This window comes from Triturus cristatus, chromosome 10 (genome assembly GCF_964204655.1).
Source record: "Triturus cristatus chromosome 10, aTriCri1.1, whole genome shotgun sequence".
Lineage (NCBI taxonomy): Eukaryota > Metazoa > Chordata > Amphibia > Caudata > Salamandridae > Triturus > Triturus cristatus.
The window spans coordinates 461,474,368-461,492,641 of record NC_140593.1 but is presented as its reverse complement, the minus strand read 5'-3'; the positions used below and the strand labels follow the sequence as shown (position 1 = coordinate 461,492,641).

The 18,274-nt window shown below is 45.6% G+C and overlaps 1 long non-coding RNA gene across 1 annotated transcript in view; it reads left to right on the top strand.

The window, feature by feature from the left end:
* The window catches only part of LOC146789608 (uncharacterized), an 89,969-nt gene extending 73,210 nt beyond the window's left edge, over positions 1 to 16,759 (top strand). The window contains exon 2 of the long non-coding RNA XR_014970131.1: positions 16,348 to 16,759. This is a non-coding gene — a long non-coding RNA (uncharacterized LOC146789608). The remainder of the gene's footprint in view (positions 1 to 16,347) is intronic.
* Positions 16,760 to 18,274: the final 1,515 nt, after the last annotated feature.

Here is an 18,274-nt window from a genome sequence, read left to right as displayed (position 1 = left end):
GAATTTATGGCAAATGTGTGACACATCTGAATGCCTTCTTGATGGAATCAAAGTAAAAAACTGAAAGTATTTCCTACTGAGTAGACTGTAGTAAATGAGGAAATTAGGAAACTTCAAAACAAATAAGTCTACCAAAATGGCCACCAGAGACAAAAGAGCCCAAATGTGGCACAGATATCACCCAGATGTATCCCAAGTATAGCCCAATAACAGAATGTCCCAGAGTGTTCTAACGAACAACTAGAGCGCTAACAGTCTTACTTGTGACAAAAGTATGGCACACCTGAAGCCATCTTGATTGGAATAAAGTGGTAACACTTAAAACATTTAATTTACAAAGGAACAAAATGAGGGGGTTCATTTTGCCATAGAAATTATGATTAGTGCTGAAGGAAGAAAAATTAGGGCACATTTTGACTTCTCAAATCCTCTTCTATTTCATAAAACAATTCTGACATGCAGACCGAAACATGCACTTTGAATACCAGCAGCAGACTTCCCTTGTAGCAGTAGCTTTACTACAGTGATCTAATGAGCAACTAGAGTGCTAACATTCAGAATTTATGGAAAATGTGTGACACATCTGAATGCCTTCTTGATGGAACCAAAGTAAAAAACTGAAAGTATTTCCTACTGAGGAGACTGCAGTAAATGAGGAAATTATGAAACTTCATAACAAATAAATCTCCCAAGACGGCCACCAGAGACAAAAGAGCCCAAATGTAGCCCAAATATCACCCAGATGTAGCCCAAGTATAGCCCAATGACAGAATGTCCCAGAGTGTTCTTAAGAACAACTAGAGCGCTTACTGTCTTGCTTATGACAAAAGTATGGCACACCTGAAGCCATCTTGATTGGAATAAACTGGTAACACTTAAAACGTTTAATTTAAAAAGGAACACAATGAGGGGGTTCATTTTGCCATAGAAATTATGATTAGTGCTGCAGAAAGAAAAATTAGGGCACATTTTGAGTGACTTCTCAAATTCTCTTCTATTTCATTAAAAAATTCTGACATTCAGACTGAAACATGCACTTTCAATACCAGCAGCAGACTTCCCTGGTGAGCAGTAGCTTTACTACAGTGATCTAATAAGCAACTAGAGTGCTAACATTCTGAATTTATGGCAAATGTGTGACACATCTGAATGCCTTCTTGATGGAATCAAAGTAAAAAACTGAAAGTATTTCCTACTGAGTAGACTGTAGTAAATGAGGAAATTAGGAAACTTCATAACAAATAAGTCTCCCAAAATGGCCACCAGAGACAAAAGAGCCCAAATGTAGCACAGATATCACCCAGATGTATCCCAAGTATAGCCCAATAACAGAATGTCCCAGAGTGTTCTAACAAACAACTAGAGCGCTAACAGTCTTACTTGTCACAAAAGTATGGCACACCTGAAGCCATCTTGATTGGAATAAAGTGGTAACACTTAAAACATTTAATTTACAAAGGAACAAAATGAGGGGGTTCATTTTGCCATAGAAATTATGATTAGTGCTGAAGAAAGAAAAATTAGGGCACATTTTGACTTCTCAAATCCTCTTCTATTTCATAAAACAATTCTGACATGCAGACTGAAACATGCACTTTGAATACCAGCAGCAGACTTCCCTGGTAGCAGTAGCTTTACTACAGTGATCTAATGAGCAACTAGAGTGCTAACATTCAGAATGTATGAAAAATGTGTGACACATCTGAATGCCTTCTTGATGGAACCAAAGTAAAAAACTGAAAGTATTTCCTACTGAGGAGACTGCAGTAAATGAGGAAATTAGGAAACTTCATAACAAATAAATCTCCCAAGATGGCCACCAGAGACAAAAGAGCCCAAATGCAGCACAAATATCACCCAGATGTAGCCCACATGTAGCCCTATGACAGAAGTGTGCAAACACTTATTTTTTGTGTATTTGCAGTTTTATATAGTGCAGACTTGTCAGGTATTGGAGTGCTTTACATGAGCATTGGTTACATCACACAAGATCAAATTCATTTTGGTTGTAGACATGGGGAGATTAAGTGATTTGACCAGAATCACAGAATGTTGAGCTGAAGCAGAAACTCCAACCTGGTTCCCCAGTTGCAAAGTCTGCAACTCTGGAAGTAACACCACACCCTCTCCCCTAAGTGCAACATTTAATCAAGTGGTCAACTGGATAAAAAAACATAAAGATTACAAATAATTTAAAAGTTCTTTGTCGCTATTTGAAAACTCAGAAAATATGTCCTCATTTTAGTTTTTTAGAGCACTAACCATAAGTTTGATGCAAATAAGACCCTCTCATATATGTAATTTCTGAAGGAAATGCTCTAGGTATTACAGTTTTGATTACATCAAGATGACGTCAGGCGTTCCACACTTTTGTAATAAATATACAATGTTAGCAATCTAGTTGTTCATTGGGATACTGTTGAGAAGCAGAGGCCAGGGGCACGGACTCTGAAAATTGAAGGCAGGTAGGAGAGTGCAGAGGCAACAATTTGACCACACTGGGCAGGCAGGAAGGGCAGTGGCAGCACAACAGACTATGGAGGGCAGTGGAAAGGGGGGCAGGGGCAACAAACCAACAATACAGGACTGGCAAGAGAGGCTGTGGCAATATAATAGACCATTGTGGGCAGAAGGAAGAGTCAGTGGTATTACAACCATACATGCCAACAGACCCGTTTCAGCCAGGAAACGTCCAATGTTTTTAAGCTCAAATGGGCTTTATTTGATCTGTCTCCTGTCTACAATCTCCTCTTTTTCAATGTAACTCAAAGGGGAAAATCAATACCCCAGTTTTTTTTCAAAATCTCCCTCTTACCAAGTTCAAAATGTTCGCAAATAAGGTACATTGGATCATGGTAGGCAGGAGGAATTGGGGTAGGGACATGGACTTGGATAACAGAGGACAGGAGGGACATGGAGAGGTGCACCAAACTGACCCTACAGGGCAGGCATCAGGGTTTGCAGCAGCACAATACACCACACAGGGCATGCGGGACGGGAGTGCAGCACAACAATCCATAGAAAGCAATAGGGAGGGGACAGGACCATGCACATGGACAACAGAGAACAAAGGGGAAAGAGGCAATGGTAGCTAGCTGACCATAATGGACAGACAGGAGAGAAAGCTGCAGCATAACAGACCATAAAGGGCAAGAGGGACGGATCAGGGGCATTACAATGGAACAGACAAGCCAGGAGGAAGGGAATATGGGTCTGCACATGGAAACAGAGGGCTGGGGGCAAGGGTGCAGGGCAGGAGCAGCAAGATGACCATGGAGGTCAGGCAGGATGGGCACTAGAAACAAGACACACCATGGAGAGCAACAGTGAGACTTTGATGGCATACACAAAGACCATGGAGGGAAGGTGGGAGGGTTCAGGGGCAGCTAGCTGACCACACAGGGAAGGTGGGAGGGGCCATGGCAGCACAGAAGACCATGCATGGCAAGCGGGAGGGTTAGTGGCAGCACAATGGCTATGATGGGAAAGAAGGAGGGTGCAGGGGCATGCACAAAGGACCATAGAGGATAGAAGGGAGGGTCAGGACCTGGGCACAGACAAGAGAGTTCAGGGGAAGGGGCCTCACAACAGACCGCGCGGGGCAGGCAGGAGGAGCAGTTGCAGCACAACAGACCAGGGAGGGCAGAAGGGTGTGGCAGTAAAATGGACCATGGAGGACAGGAGGAAGGGGATAGGGGCATGGCATGTGGACAGGCAGGGTGGAGGTGGCAGGGACAGGTTACAGTCATCTGACAATGCTAGGCAGGTGGGAGGGGAGTAGCTGCTCAACAGAACACTCAGAGTAGATAGGAGTGGCAGGTCCATGGAACATGGTGGGCAAAAAGGATGGAGCAGGGGCATGCACAAAGACATCGGAGGGCAGGGGGAAGGAGAATAGGGGCAGCAAGCTAAGCACAGAGGCTAAGCAGGAGGTCAATGATGGGCCATAGAATTGGGCAATGGAGGGAAGGAGGAGTGGACTGGTACATCATGCTAAATGGAGGGCGGTGGCAGCACATCAGACCATGCATGGCAGGAGGGAGAAGGCTAGTACATGGATTCAGACAACAGAGGATAGGGAGGAGGTGGATGGGGCAGCAAGCTAACTGTTCAGAGAAGGTGGGTATTAGGAACCTTATTGTTTTTAAAATGTGTGTCTGTGCGAACTACTTAAAATATGAACAAGTAAGCAGCATAATCTCACTTTTATTCAGGAAGAAGAGGACGCTTGTGACTGTGACTCTGGGCTCACTTGGCAGAAACACCCCCTGACCCTCCACCCCCATCGCAAAATGTAATGCCCGAGTAAAGGGTAGGTGGACGCAGTGTTATATAGAACATAGTCCTGAGAGCACGATTGAAAATGAAAACTAGATATAGTATATGGTATAAACTATGCACCAAAAAGTGTGATATAAGATGAACTGGGGCGTGAAATATAATATGCAATACATTGTGCGCAATGACAGATTCATTGGAGAGCGCGAGATAGCACAGGCACTAGCGCGTGCTATGCGATATGCGCTTTGGAGTGTAATATGCACAGGGCAGTGTTGTGTAACCTAACTAGTCTCTAAAGTTGTAATATAAAATATGTGCTGGGGAGTGTAACGTTGCATATGCACTGTGACAAAGATATGGATCCCAGATTGTAATATGCATGGCATAGCGCTGTGCGTTATAACATAGGCATCGAGGAAGGCACGTTAGATGGAGCAATATAACCCGTGCGAAGGCAAGTGTGGCATGAAATATTCACGGGGTGGTGTTACAGTGCACATGGGCTAGAGAGTGTCATAGCATACGCACTAGCTGGTGGAATACAATACAGAGGTGTGTGGCACTCGGCGGGCACTGGTGGGTGTAACACAGCATTGGGCTCAGCCAGGAGCACGCTGTGACTCTCAAGTGAGGTTTGTCTCCTTTCCAGAGAGTAAAATAAAAAGAATTACACATCCGGCGGTGGATGTGTGTTTTATTAACCGTGAGGGGGGTTTCTTGCATATTTGGTCGAATTTTTGTTGAATCCCCTTTGAATGGCTTGGTGTGCATGTGTATTAAATGTGCCTGTCAATAGCTACCCATGTTTGTATAAATAAACGACAAGGGTGTCTACTTGGAGAGTACACACCGGCGGGGGCGCCGGGATTAGGAACGGTAGGGCGTCAGACACGTCAGAGCTTCACTAGCGGTGTAAATACATTCCACGTGGATTCATTGTATGCATAGTCGCCTTTTAATGAATATCATGCAAATCGGCATGGTGATTTGTCCAGCATGTCCTAGGTGTTTCTATAAATATATATATATATTTTTTAAATAAAAAACAAAAGCCGGCCCCAGGGGATGGGGTCCCCGGGGCCATAAGTGGCCTGAGGGGGGGGGGGGCAACGCAGCCCCCCCTCCTAAAGAATAAAAAAAAAAAAGGCCATGACACGGGGGTTGGGGTCCCCGGGGCCGATTAAGGCCTTGGGAGGGCCAAATTAATTTTTTTCAACAAAAAATGAGAGTGCAGGCCCTTGGGGGATGGGGTCCCCAGGGCCAATAAATTAGAAAAAGAAGGGGGGCCACACAGCCCTCCTTCTTAAAAAAATAAAAAAAATAAAAGACCGGCATCGCGCCGGAGGCCACACCCCTCCTTGCAGTACTCTGCAAACATGCCCCCTGGCCAGTTGTAAGTTGGGGAATTAATTCCCCTTCAATACTGAGGGGCCTTGAGGGCCAACTAGCCCAACAGGTATCTCCAGTATGCGCCAGGGAGCTGCGTTGCAGACAGGTGTTCTGAGGCCACGCCCCTTTTACACCTCTATGCAACGCAGCTCTGTGGCGCTTACTGGAGGTACCTAGTGGGCTAGTTTGACCCTAGGGACCCTTAGGATTCCAGGGGACTTAATCTCTCAACTCAGAACGGCCACAGGGCGCGTTTACACAGTGGTGAAGGGAGGGGACGGGGCATGAGGTGACGTGTGCAAACACACATTGTGGCGCGTTTTAAGTTGGGGAAATAATTCCCTTTCAATCCTGAGGGACCCTGGGGCCAACTAGCCCACCAGGTGCTTCCAGTAAGCGCCACTGCTCTGCGTTGCAGAGAGGTGGTGCAGGCCGTGCCCCTTTTTACACCCCTCTGCAATGGCACTTACTGGACGTACCTAGTGGGGTATTTTCCCCCTAGGGACCCTCAGGATTCAAGGGAACTTAATCTCCCAACTTAAAAAACGGCCACAGGGCGTGTTTACACAGTGGTGAAGGGAGGGGACGGGGCCTGAGTTAACGTGTGCAAACACACCCTGTGGCACGTTTTAAGTTGGGGAAATAATTCCCCTTCAATCCTGAGGGACCCTGGGGGCCAACTAACCCACCAGGTGCTTCCAGTAAGCACCACTGCGCTGCGTTGCAGAGAGGTGGTCTAGGCCATGCCCCTTTTTACATCTCTCTGCAACGCATCTCTGTGGCGTTTACTGGAGTTACCTAGTGGGCTAGTTGGACCCTAGGGTCCCTCAGGATTCAAATGAACTTAATCTCCAAACTAAAAACGGCCACAGGGCGTGTTTACACAGTGGTGAAGGGAGGGGACGGGGCCTGAGTTAACGTGTGCAAACACACCCTGTGGCGCGTTTTAAGTTGGGGAAATAATTCCCCTTCAATCCTGAGGGACCCTGGGGGCCAACTAGCCCACCAGGTGCTTCCAGTAAGCACCACTGCGCTGCGTTGCAGAGAGGTGGTCTAGACCGTGCCCCTTTTTACATCTCTCTGCAACGCAGCTCTGTGGCGCTTACTGGAGGTACCTAGTGGGTTAGTTGGCCCCCAGGGTCCCTCAGGATTGAAGGGGAATTATTTCCCCAACTTAAAACGCGCCACAGGGTGTGTTTGCACACGTTAACTCAGGCCCCGTTGGACCCTAGGGACCCTCAGTATTCAAGGGGACTTAATCTCCCAACTTAAAACGGCCACAGGGCGTGTTTACACAGTGGGGAAGAGAGGGGACGGGCCTGAGGTGACGTCTGCAAACACGCCCTGTGGCGCGTTTTAAGAGGTAGTTTTAATCCCCTTCCCTATTATATACTAGGGGCTTACAGAGGAGGTCATGCTAATCACAGGGGGACCCCAACGCATAGTGTTGCCTAGTGTATGTAGGTGTTTTCACTGTATTCTGAGTGTCTTTTAACATAGCACTGGCTCTAGGACTAGTTAGTCAGACTCAGTTACCACCAGTATCCGTCTGAAAAAGTTGAGGGTACAGGATGATTTTGCAACAAGGCTTCTTTCTGCTCTTCTGTTTGTTCTTTCTGCACGTTATCCTTCTTCCTGCACTTTTCTTCTTCTTTGAGGACTTCTGTTGCTTCTTTCTGCATTTCTTTTATTTCTTTCTGTGCGTTTTTTCTTCTTTCTTCACATGTCCTGTCTCTGTAGGCATAGTTAGAAATTAGCATTTAAAAAACCTTTGAAATTCACTGAAAAAAACCATAGGTTTCAGGCACGTTATAGTTAGGAATTAGCATTTAAAAAAACCTTAGAAATTCACTGAAAAAACCATAGGTTTCAGGGGCGTTATAGTTAGCTGGACTTTGCACTCGTACAAAACCATTGAAATTCCCCCGTTATAGTTAGTTCAGCTAACTATAACTCGCGCGCCCGCAATGCACTGCTGATGACGTCACATATTACATCACTCATGACATGGTCAGTGACATCACTCAAGACATCCCTGATGACATCTCAAATGACATCACTGATGACATCATCCTTGTGATAGACTGGCAGACCTCCTCTCCCCCTAATATAACATTTGATACACACATTCAAAAATAGAAACTAACATTTTCAAAACAATGGACATACCAATACCAGTTACAACAACCTATTCAGTAATTCTAAGATCCACATACACATCCACTCATTCACCAATAGTCATATACAGTCACTCATACATGTACTCACTCATCATATGTACTCATACACCTATACATCCTGCTACACAACACCACTCATCCATAGAGTTACTCACACACATAGTCACTCAAGCTAATAAAGAATCAAACATCCATTTACTTGCATTTACAGTTATACACACACCACCACACTTACTTTTACAGAAACTTACACATACTTAGTCTTTTAAACAATCACTTATAGAAACACATACTTATTCATACAGGAACTCTTCCAATCTCTCACTCTCACATATACTCACTTATATACACCAATAGTCACATATACTAGTTTAAAACATATGTAGTTACTCATAAAGACACTATTGAGACAGTCATTCACTCACTAACACACCCATGCACACACTCATCCACCCATACAGTCCTGCCCACATGCTGTCTTCAACACATACAAACAGTGAGTCACTCATTCATGCACCTATGCACTACGTAATACCCCCCACCGAACCATACAGACACTCAGACACTCATACTGATACTCAAAAACACAACTAATAACCTATATAGACACTCGTGTAGCTACTCACCAACCCATGCAGCCACTTATACACTAAGTGAGAGACTGATACAGATATTTACATATTTACATATTTAAACATTACTCACTAAGCCATGTATTCACTAAGATACACTTAATTAGTCAGTTATACAATCAATTTTTCAAAAACAAATCATCCATTTAGACACTTATATACCCATTTATTCTTCCATCGACCTTGAGATATACATATATAAAACATATGTAATTTTCAGAAAAACACACATTCACAGAATTTCTGAGGTTTTTTAAATGCTAATTCCTAACTATAACGTGCCTGAAACCTATTGTTTTTTCTGTGAATTTCAAAGGTTTTTTAAATGCTAATTTCTAACTATGCCTACAGAGATAGGACATGTGAAGAAAGAAGAAATAATGCACAGAAAGAAAAAAAAGAAGTGCAGAAAGAAGCAACAGAAGTCCTCAAAGACGAAGAAAAGTGCAGGAAGAAGGATAACGTGCAGAAAGAATAAAAAGAAGAGCAGAAAGAAGCCTTGTTGCAAAATCATCCTGTACCCTCAACTTTTTCAGACGGATACTGGTGGTAACTGAGTCTGACTAACCAGTCCTAGAGCCAGTGCTATGTTAAAAGACACTTAGAATACAGTGAAAACACCTACATACACTAGGGAACATTATGCGTTGGGGTCCCCCTGTGATTAGCATGACCTCCTCTGTAAGCCCCTAGTATATAATAGGGCAGGGGGATTAAAACTACCTCTTAAAACAGGCCACAGGGCGTTTTTGCACACGTTAACTCAGGCCCCGTTCCCTCCCTTCACCACTGTGTAAACACGCCCTGTGTCCGTTTTTAGTTGGGAGATTGAGTTCATTTGAATCCTGAGGGTCCCTAGGGTCCAACTAGCCCACTAGGTACCTCCAGTAAGTGCCACAGAGCTGCGTTGCAGAGAGGTGTAAAAAGTGGCACGGCCTGGACCACCTCTCTGCAATGCAGCTCAGTGGCGCTTACTGGAAGCACTTGGTGGGCTAGTTAGCCCCCAGGGGCCCTCAGTATTGAAGGAAAATTATATCCCCAATTTAAAACGTGCCATAGTGCATGTTTGCACACGTCACCTCAGGCCCCATCCCCTCCCTTCACCACTGTGTAAACGCGCCCTGTGGCTGTTCTAAGTTGAGAGATTAAGTCCCCTTGAATCCTAAGGGTCCCTAGGGTCAAACTAGACCACTAGGTACCTCCAGTAAGCACCACAGAGCTGCGTTGCAGAGAGTTGTAAAAAGGGGCTTGGCCTCAGAACACCTGTCTGCAGCGCAGCTCCCTGGTGCATACTGGAGATGCCTGTTGGGCTAGTTGGCCCTCAGGGACCCTCAGTATTGAAGAGGAATTAATTCCCCAACTTACAACTCGCCAGGGGGCGCGTTTGCAGAGTGCTGCAAGGAGGGGGCGTGGCCTCCGGCACGATGCCAGTCTTTTATTTATTTTAATTTTTTAAGAAGGGGGGCTGTGTGGTTCCCCTTCTTATTCTAATTTATTGGCCCTGATGACCCCATTCCCCAGGGCCTGTCTCCTAATGATATTTTTTTGACCCCAGTCCCCAGGGCCGGCCACTGTTTTTTATTATTTTAAAAAAATATATATTTATAGACACACCTAGGACATGCTGGACAAACCGTACGTACCTATCACCATGACGATTTGCGTGATATTCATTAAAAGGCGACTATGCATACAATGAATCCACGTGGAATGTATTTACACCACTAGTGAAGCTCTGACATGTCTGATGCCCTACCGTGCCTAATCCCGGTAGACACCCTTGTCGTTTATTTATACAAACATGGGTAGCTATTGACGGGCACATTTAATACACATGCACACCAAGCCATTCAAAGGGGATTCGACAAAAATTCGACCAAAACTATGCAAGAAACCCCCCTCACGGTTAATAAAACACACATCCACTGCCGGATGTGTAATACTTTTTATTTTACTCTCTGGAAAGGGGACGAACATCACTTGAGAGTCACAGCGCGCTCCTGGCAGAGCCCAATGCTGTGTTACACCCACCATTGCCTGCTGAGTGCCACACACCTCTGTGTTGTATTCCACTAGCTAGTGCATATGCTATGACACTCTCTAGCCCATGTGCACTGTAACACCACCCCGTGAATATGTCATGCCACACTTGTCTTCGCACGGGTTATATTGCCCCATCTAACGTGCCTTCCTCGATGCCTATGTTATAACGCACAGTGCTATGCCATACATATTACAATCTGGGATCCATATCTTTGTCACAGTGCATATGCAACGTTACACTCCCCAGCACATATTTTATATTACAACTTTAGAGACTAGTTAGGTTACACAACACTGCCCTGTGCATATTACACTCCAAGGCGCATATCGCATAGCACGCGCTAGTGCCTGTGCTATCTGGCGCTCTCCAATGAATCTGTCATTGCTCACAATGTATTGCATATTATATTTTACGCCCGGTTCATCTTATATCACACTTTTTGGTGCATGGTTTATACCATACACTATATCTAGTTTTCATTTTCAATCGTGCTCTCAGGACTATGTTCTATATAACACTGTGTTCACCTACCCTTTTCACGGGCATTACATTTTGCGATAGGGGGTGGAGGGTCAGGGGGTGTTTCTGCCAAGTGAGCCCGGAGTCACAGTCACAAACGTCCTCTTCTTCCTGAAAAAAAATGAGATTATGCTGCATACTTGTTCATATTTTAAGTAGTTCGCACAGACACACGTTTTAAAAACAATAAAGTTCCTAATACCCGCCTTCTCTGAACAGTTAGCTTGCTGCCCCATCCCCCTCCTCCCTATCCTCTGTTGTGTGAATCCATGGACTAGCCTCCTCCCTCCTGCCATGCATGGTCTGATGTGCTGCCACTGCCCTCAATTTAGTATGATGTACCAGTCCACTCCTCCTGCCCTCCATTGCCCAATTCTATGCCCCATCATTGACCTCCTGCTTAAACTCTGTGCTTAGCTTGCTGCCCCTATTCTCCTTCCCCCTGCCCTCCGATGTCTTTGTGTATGCCCCTGCTCCATCCTTTTTCCCCACCATGTTCCATGGACCTGCCACTCCTATCTACTCTGAGTGTTCTGTTGAGCTGCCACTCCCCTCCTACCTGCCTAGCATTGTCAGATGACTGTAACCTGTCCCTGCCACCTCCACCCTGCCTGTCCACATGCCATGCCCCTATCCTCTTCCTCCTGTCCTACATGGTCCATTGTACTGCCACACCCTTCTGCCCTCCCTGGTCTGTTGTGCTGCAACTGCTCCTCCTGCCTTCCCCCGTGCGGTCTGTTGTGAGGCCCCTTCCCCTGAACTTTCTTGTCTGTGCACAGGTCCTGACCCTCCCTTCTATCCTCCATCATCCTTTGTGCATGCCCCTGCACCCTCCTTCTTGCCCATCATAGCCATTGTGCCACCACTAACCCTCCCACTTGCCATGCATGGTCTTCTGTGCTGCCATGGCCCCTCCCACCATCCCTGTGTGGTCAGTTAGCTGCCCCTGAACCCCTCCCACCTTCCCTCCATGGTCTGTGTGTATGCCATCACAGTCTCACTGTTGCTCTTCATGGTGTGTCTTGCTTCTAGTGCCCATCCTGCCTGACCTCCATGGCTATCTTGCTGCTCCTGCCCTGCCCCCTTGCCCCCAGCCCTCTGTTTACATGTGCAGACCCCTACTCCCTCCCTCCTGGCTTGTCTGTTCCATTGTAATGCCCCTGATCCATCCCTCCTGCCCTTTCTGGTCTGTTATGCTGCAGCTTTCTCTCCTGTCTGTCCATTATGGTCCTGCCTCTTGCCCCTCTGTTCTCTGTTGTCCATGTGCATGGTCCTGTCCCCTCCCTCTTGCTTTCTATGGATTGTTGTGCTGCACTCCCGTCCCCCATGCCCTGTGTGGTGTATTGTGCTGCTGCAAACCCTGATGCCTGCCCTGCAGGGTCAGTTTGGTGCACCTCTCCATGTCCCTCCTGTCCTCTGTTATCCAAGTCCATGTCCCTACCCCATTTCCTTCCATGATCCAATGTACCATACTTGCGAACATTTTGAACTTGGTAAGAGGGAGATTTTGAAAAAAAACTGGGGTATTGATTTTCCCCTTTGAGTTACATTGAAAAAGAGGAGATTGTAGACAGGAGACAGATAAAATAAAGCCCATTTGAGCTTAAAAACATTGGACGTTTCCTGGCTGAATCGCGTCTGTTGGCATGTATCGTTGTACTACCATTGCCTCTTCCTTCTGCCCACAATGGTCTATTACATTGCCACAGCCTCTCTTGCAAGTCCTGTATTGTTGGTTTGTTGCCCCTGCCCCCCTTTCCACTGCCCTCCATAGTCTGTTGTGCTGCCACGGCCCTTCCTGCCTGCTCAGTGTGGTTAAATTGTTGCCTTTGCACCCTCCTACCTGCTTTCAATTTTCAGAGTCCGTGCCCCTGGCCTCTGCCTCTCAACAGTATCCTAATGAACAACTAGATTGCTAACATTCTATATTTATTAGAAAAGTGTGGAACGCCTGACGTCATCTTGATGTAATCAAAACTGTAATACCTAGAGCATTTCCTTTAGAAATTACATATATGAGAGGGTCTTATTGGCATCAAAATTATGGTTAGTGCTCTAAAAGACTAATATAAGGACATATTTTCTGAGTTTTCAAATAGCGAGAAAGCACTTTTAAATTATTTGTTACCTTTATGTTTTTTTATCCAGTTGACCACTTGATTAAATGTTGCACTTAGGGGAGAGGATGTGGTGTTACTTCCAGAACTGCAGACTTTGCAACTGGGGAACCAGGTTGGAGTTTCTGCTTCAGCTCGACATTCTGTGATTCTGGTCAAATCACTTAGTCTCCCCATGTCTACAACCAAAATGAATTTGTTCTTGTGTGATGTAACCAATGCTCATGTAAAGCACTCCAATACCTGACAAGTCTGCACTATATAACACTGCAAAAATAATAATAATAAGTGTCCTTCGCATGGACAATGTTTCTGCGGTCCGCTACATCAACCATCTCGGTGGCACAAAGTCCAAACCTCTTGCAGAATTGGCAAAGAGCCTTTGGGAGTATTGCATGTCAAATCAACTTTCATTGACAGCGGAATATCTGCCGGGAGATCTCAATTCCGTGGCAGATTGGCATTCTCGATTTCTTCGGGACTCCAGCCATTGGAGGCTTCTTCCATCCGTTTTCCAATCCCTTTCCCAAAAATGGGGCCCTTTCTTTGTCGACCTCTTCGCTTCTCGCCTCAACTCTCAGTTGCCCTGCTTCTTCAGCTGGCGTCCAGATCCTTCGGCCCTGGCTACAGATGCTTTCCTTCAAGATTGGACTCATCACCTCAACTATGCTTTTCCCCCCTTCATCACGATCAACAAAGTTCTTTCCCAAGTACGTCGTCAGTCAACCTCCCTGGTCTTGGTAGTCCCATTCTGGCAATCTCAGATTTGGTTTCCGTCCCTGCTAGAGATGGCGGTGGACTTCCCGGTTCTTCTCCCGTTTTGCGAGGACTGTCGCCGTCCAATTGTCCTCGGGGTCGCACGATGCTGTAAGGGGTCCACCTCCCGATAGCCCCTTGGTCTGATGTTTAAATAAGACAGACACAGAAGGGCGATCAGGCGAGGGAAGGAAAGGAAGGGGACTGCGGGGAGGGAGACCTGAAAGAGAAATAAACAGTATGCTATGGTTAGAACAACCCTAGGTCCCTGGGCACATTGTTTTCCCCTAACTCCCCTGCAGTACCTGTAAAGAAAATAACGAACTCCTGAACTGGGAGACCTGGATAACCGGGGAGCTGGTGTTCGTGAGCCCTACAGAGAAGGCACGGATTAGAATGCGTGTCTACACCCTCTCCAATCCCACACTTGTTCTAGCTCCCTTGGCTAATGTACCTACCACCAAGGACGTATGCCAGGAGTCACCTCACCGCCCCTGTATGAAGTACAAAATAAACAAATGACGTGTAGCAGGGCTTAAAACCTTGGTGATCCCTCTAACCCCTGTCACGGATTCCACACGAACCCCTTTTCACTGCTCCAATGAATCTTGCGCAGTGTCACTAAGTAATACGATACGAGCCCCGAAAAGTCTCCGTGTAGGCTCTCTATCACAATGTTCTGATAGAAAGCAACTCGGGCTATGGAAGACCTCACTCGGTCTTTAACTATATAAGACCCTGCCCTGTGACTGGTCTTAAGCGGACTCGCTCAAAAGATTTCTCTCCAGAAACGGGCACAAGTAATTTGCGACCCCGCAATGCTAAGGAAGGCGTCCAACGGCATCGACAACGTTCTTTCCAGAAACGGACTCAAGCAATTCGCGACCCCGCAATGCCAAGGAAGGCGTCCAACGGGATCGACAACGTTCCGCTTCACTACCAGTGTATGACCTTGGGAGTTGGCCAGACCGGAATACAAAGATATCGCACGAAAGCAAGTCAGCGAGGAAATGTAAGTCGGTGCAGAGCACCCCTACCAGTACGCAACACTCCTTCTCGTACGAACCAGGAAACCAAAATAACCGGCATCTGAATGCCGCCGGATGTTCTTGTTGTTCTTGGTTGCGCCGGGCGCGCTGACGTCATAAACGTCTGCCCGCATTGCGCCTTGGGAACTGTAGTTCCCCTTACTCCCGTCCACCGCGGGTGTTTCGCCCTGTGACCTGCAGTGCTCTTCTGCGCCGCCTGTGGGCCGCAACAAGGACATGCTTCTGAATCCTCAGGGCTCGCAACACGATCTCATTCTCAACAATTCCCTGGTCCTTTCAGCCTGGAAAGTTTCCAGCCTTTCTCTCCTGACATCCTCATTTCACAAGAGGCTTCTCTCTTTATCAGCAAAGCCTGGGCCCCCGGGACCTCAAAAGCGTACAAATCCGCTTGGTCTCTTTGGGCAAGCTGGTGTCTGGAACGGCATATCGATCCCCTTTCAGCCCCTCTGAATTTTGTGGTCAATTTCTTGGCCTCCGAAGCTAGTGCAGGTAAGTCTTACAGAACGGTAAACTTGTATAGGTCTGCCATTTCCCTTAATTATTCTCCCATCGACGGCAAGCCAGTCGGCGCTCATCCTTTAATCTGTCATCTTCTGAAAGGAGTTCGTTGTTCCAAACCTCCGTTGGCTAAGTATTCTAGTTTATGGGATGTTTCTGTTGTTCTTAAACTGTTTTCTGATTGGCCAGACAATGATGCACTTTCTCTAAAAATGTTATCCGCTAAACTTACCATGCTTTTGTGCCTGGTTTCCATTAAACGGGTTTCTGATGTCAAAGCTTTGGATATTTCTTCTCGACAGTTTTCCCCAACCGGAGTTCTGTTTCAGGTCCATAGACGAACTAAAACAAATTTAAATTCAGTGTTTTACCCTTATTTTCCCTCTCATCCTAAATTATGTGTAGGCCAATGTTTAAAAATGTATGAACAAAGGACTTCTGATCTCAGAGCTCCCTCTCATTCCCAACTCCTTATCTCTTTCCGCAAACCCCATCTCCCTGTCTCCTCCGCTACCCTGGCCCGTTGTGTGCGTTGGGTTATGTCCCTTGCGGGCATTGATGTCTCCGTTTTCGGAGCCCACTCCACAAGGGGGGCCATGGCTTCTAAAGCCTTTTGGGCAGGCTCTCGTCTACAGGACATTCTGAGATCAGCGGACTGGACGAACGACAATGTTTTTCGTATGTTTTATTGCAAGCCTATTGCTACTGTAGCTACCTTGGTAGTAGATATGCTTTGAACAAGCATAATGGGAGCCTCCGGTCTTGCCATAAAATGTAGATTTTCCTACTTATTATGACGGAAAGTCTTCATTTTATTAAAGACACGGAGGCGAGTATTATCCCACCTCTTCACTACTAACATGTGTTTCTCGCTCCCTTCAGAGAATCCGGCTTTGCTGCCTGCATCTTCGTGATGGTCCAATTCCTCAACAGAGATGGTCTTCTCCTTCCCGAATCCTCCTTCCTTCCGGTTTGGACCTGTCCTCTACAACTCCTGCAGTTTGCTCCTCCTGGATGGATCTGGCGCAACAAGTTTGTTCCTGGACTTTGGCTATTTCTATTGCTCTTTCGATTGCTCCTTTGTGTAATGACTTTATCTGATCTGCTTGTCAGCGAAAAGAGGAAGCTCCGCAGTCAGATGTGACGTTTTATTAGTGGTTCCTTGATGATTGGTTATTCGGTCTCGTTTTTCCTAAGTTCCCATTGGCCAGCCTTCTCGCTTGGACCCCTGGGAACTGTAGTGTTTCACTTATCTTGGCTGCTGTTTAAAATAAAGCAAGATAAGAAAGCATAATACTCGCCTCCGTTTCTTTAATAAAATTAAGACTTTCCGTCATAATAACTAGGAAAATCTACATTTTCTGCAAATTCGCACTATCTTTCTCAGCCATATGAGAATGAAGTCTGACAGTCTCAGTAAAACATGTACTTCCAACAGAAGCAGCCTGTCAATTGATTCCCTTGTGTTCTACTACAGCCTTGCAGAGAGTTCTAAATAACAACTAGAGCGCCAAGTCTTACTTATGACAAAAGTATGGCAAACCTGAAGCCATCTTGATTGAATCCAACTAGTAGAACTTAAAACATTTAATTTAGAAAGGAAGAAATTGATAGGGTTCTGTTTGTAATATAAATTATGGTTAGTGCTGTAGAAAGAAAAAAAAATCATTTTAAGTGAGCTCTCAAATATCTTCTTCTATTTCATTAAAACATTCTGAAATGGAGACTGAAATATGCACTTTCAACACCAGCAGCACACTGCCAGAGAACTCCCTAGTGATCAGCAGCTTTACTTCAATGTTCTAATGAACAACTAGAGTGCTAACATTCTGAATATATGCCAAAAGTGTGGCACATCTGAACACTATCTTGATGGAATCAAAGTGAAAAACTGAAAGCATTTCCTGAGAGAATACTACAGAAAATAAGGAAATTACGGAGCTTCATAAAAATAAGTCTCCAAAGATGGTCACCAGAGAAAATAAGAGGACAAATATAGCACAAATATCATCCAAATGTAACCCAAGTATAGTCCAGTGACAGAAGTGTGTAAAACACTTAACTTTTTGTTTTTTGTGGTTTTATATAGCGCAGACTTGACTCAAAGGTATTGGAGTGCTTTGCATGAGCATCAATTACATTACCAAGGACACATGCAATTTGGTTTTAGGCATGGGGAGATTAAGTGATTTGTCTAGTATCAGAGACCCTCTCATTTTTATAATTTCTAAAGGAAATGCTTTAGGTATTACAGTTTTGATTACATCAAGGTAACATCAGGTGTGTCACACTTTGGTAATAAATATAGAATGTTAGCAATCTAGTTGTTCATTAGAACACTATTGGGAGGCAGAATTCCGGGACACGGGCTCGAATAATTGAGGAAAGGGAGGGGGTGCAGAGGCAACAAGTTGACCATGCTGCGCAGGCGGTTAGGGGCAGTGGCAGCATAACAGAACATGAAGGGCAGGGGCAACAAACCAACTATGCAAGACAGACAAGCGAGGCTGTGGCAATATAACAGACCATTGAGGGCACAAGGAAAAGGCAGTGGCAGTGCAACCATACATGCTTACAGATCTGATTCAGGCAGGCGACTCCCGATGTTTTTAAGCCCAAAAAGGCTTTTTATAATCTATCTCCTGGCTGAAATCTCTTTTTCAATGTAAGCCAATGGGGAAAATCAATTCCCTAGTTAGAAAAAAAATCTCCCCACATGGCAAGTGGGACGGCAGTGCAGCACAACAGAGCATAGATTTCGCTCAAATAAAACCGAAATTCAGCAGTTATAGTTACCTGAGCTAACTAT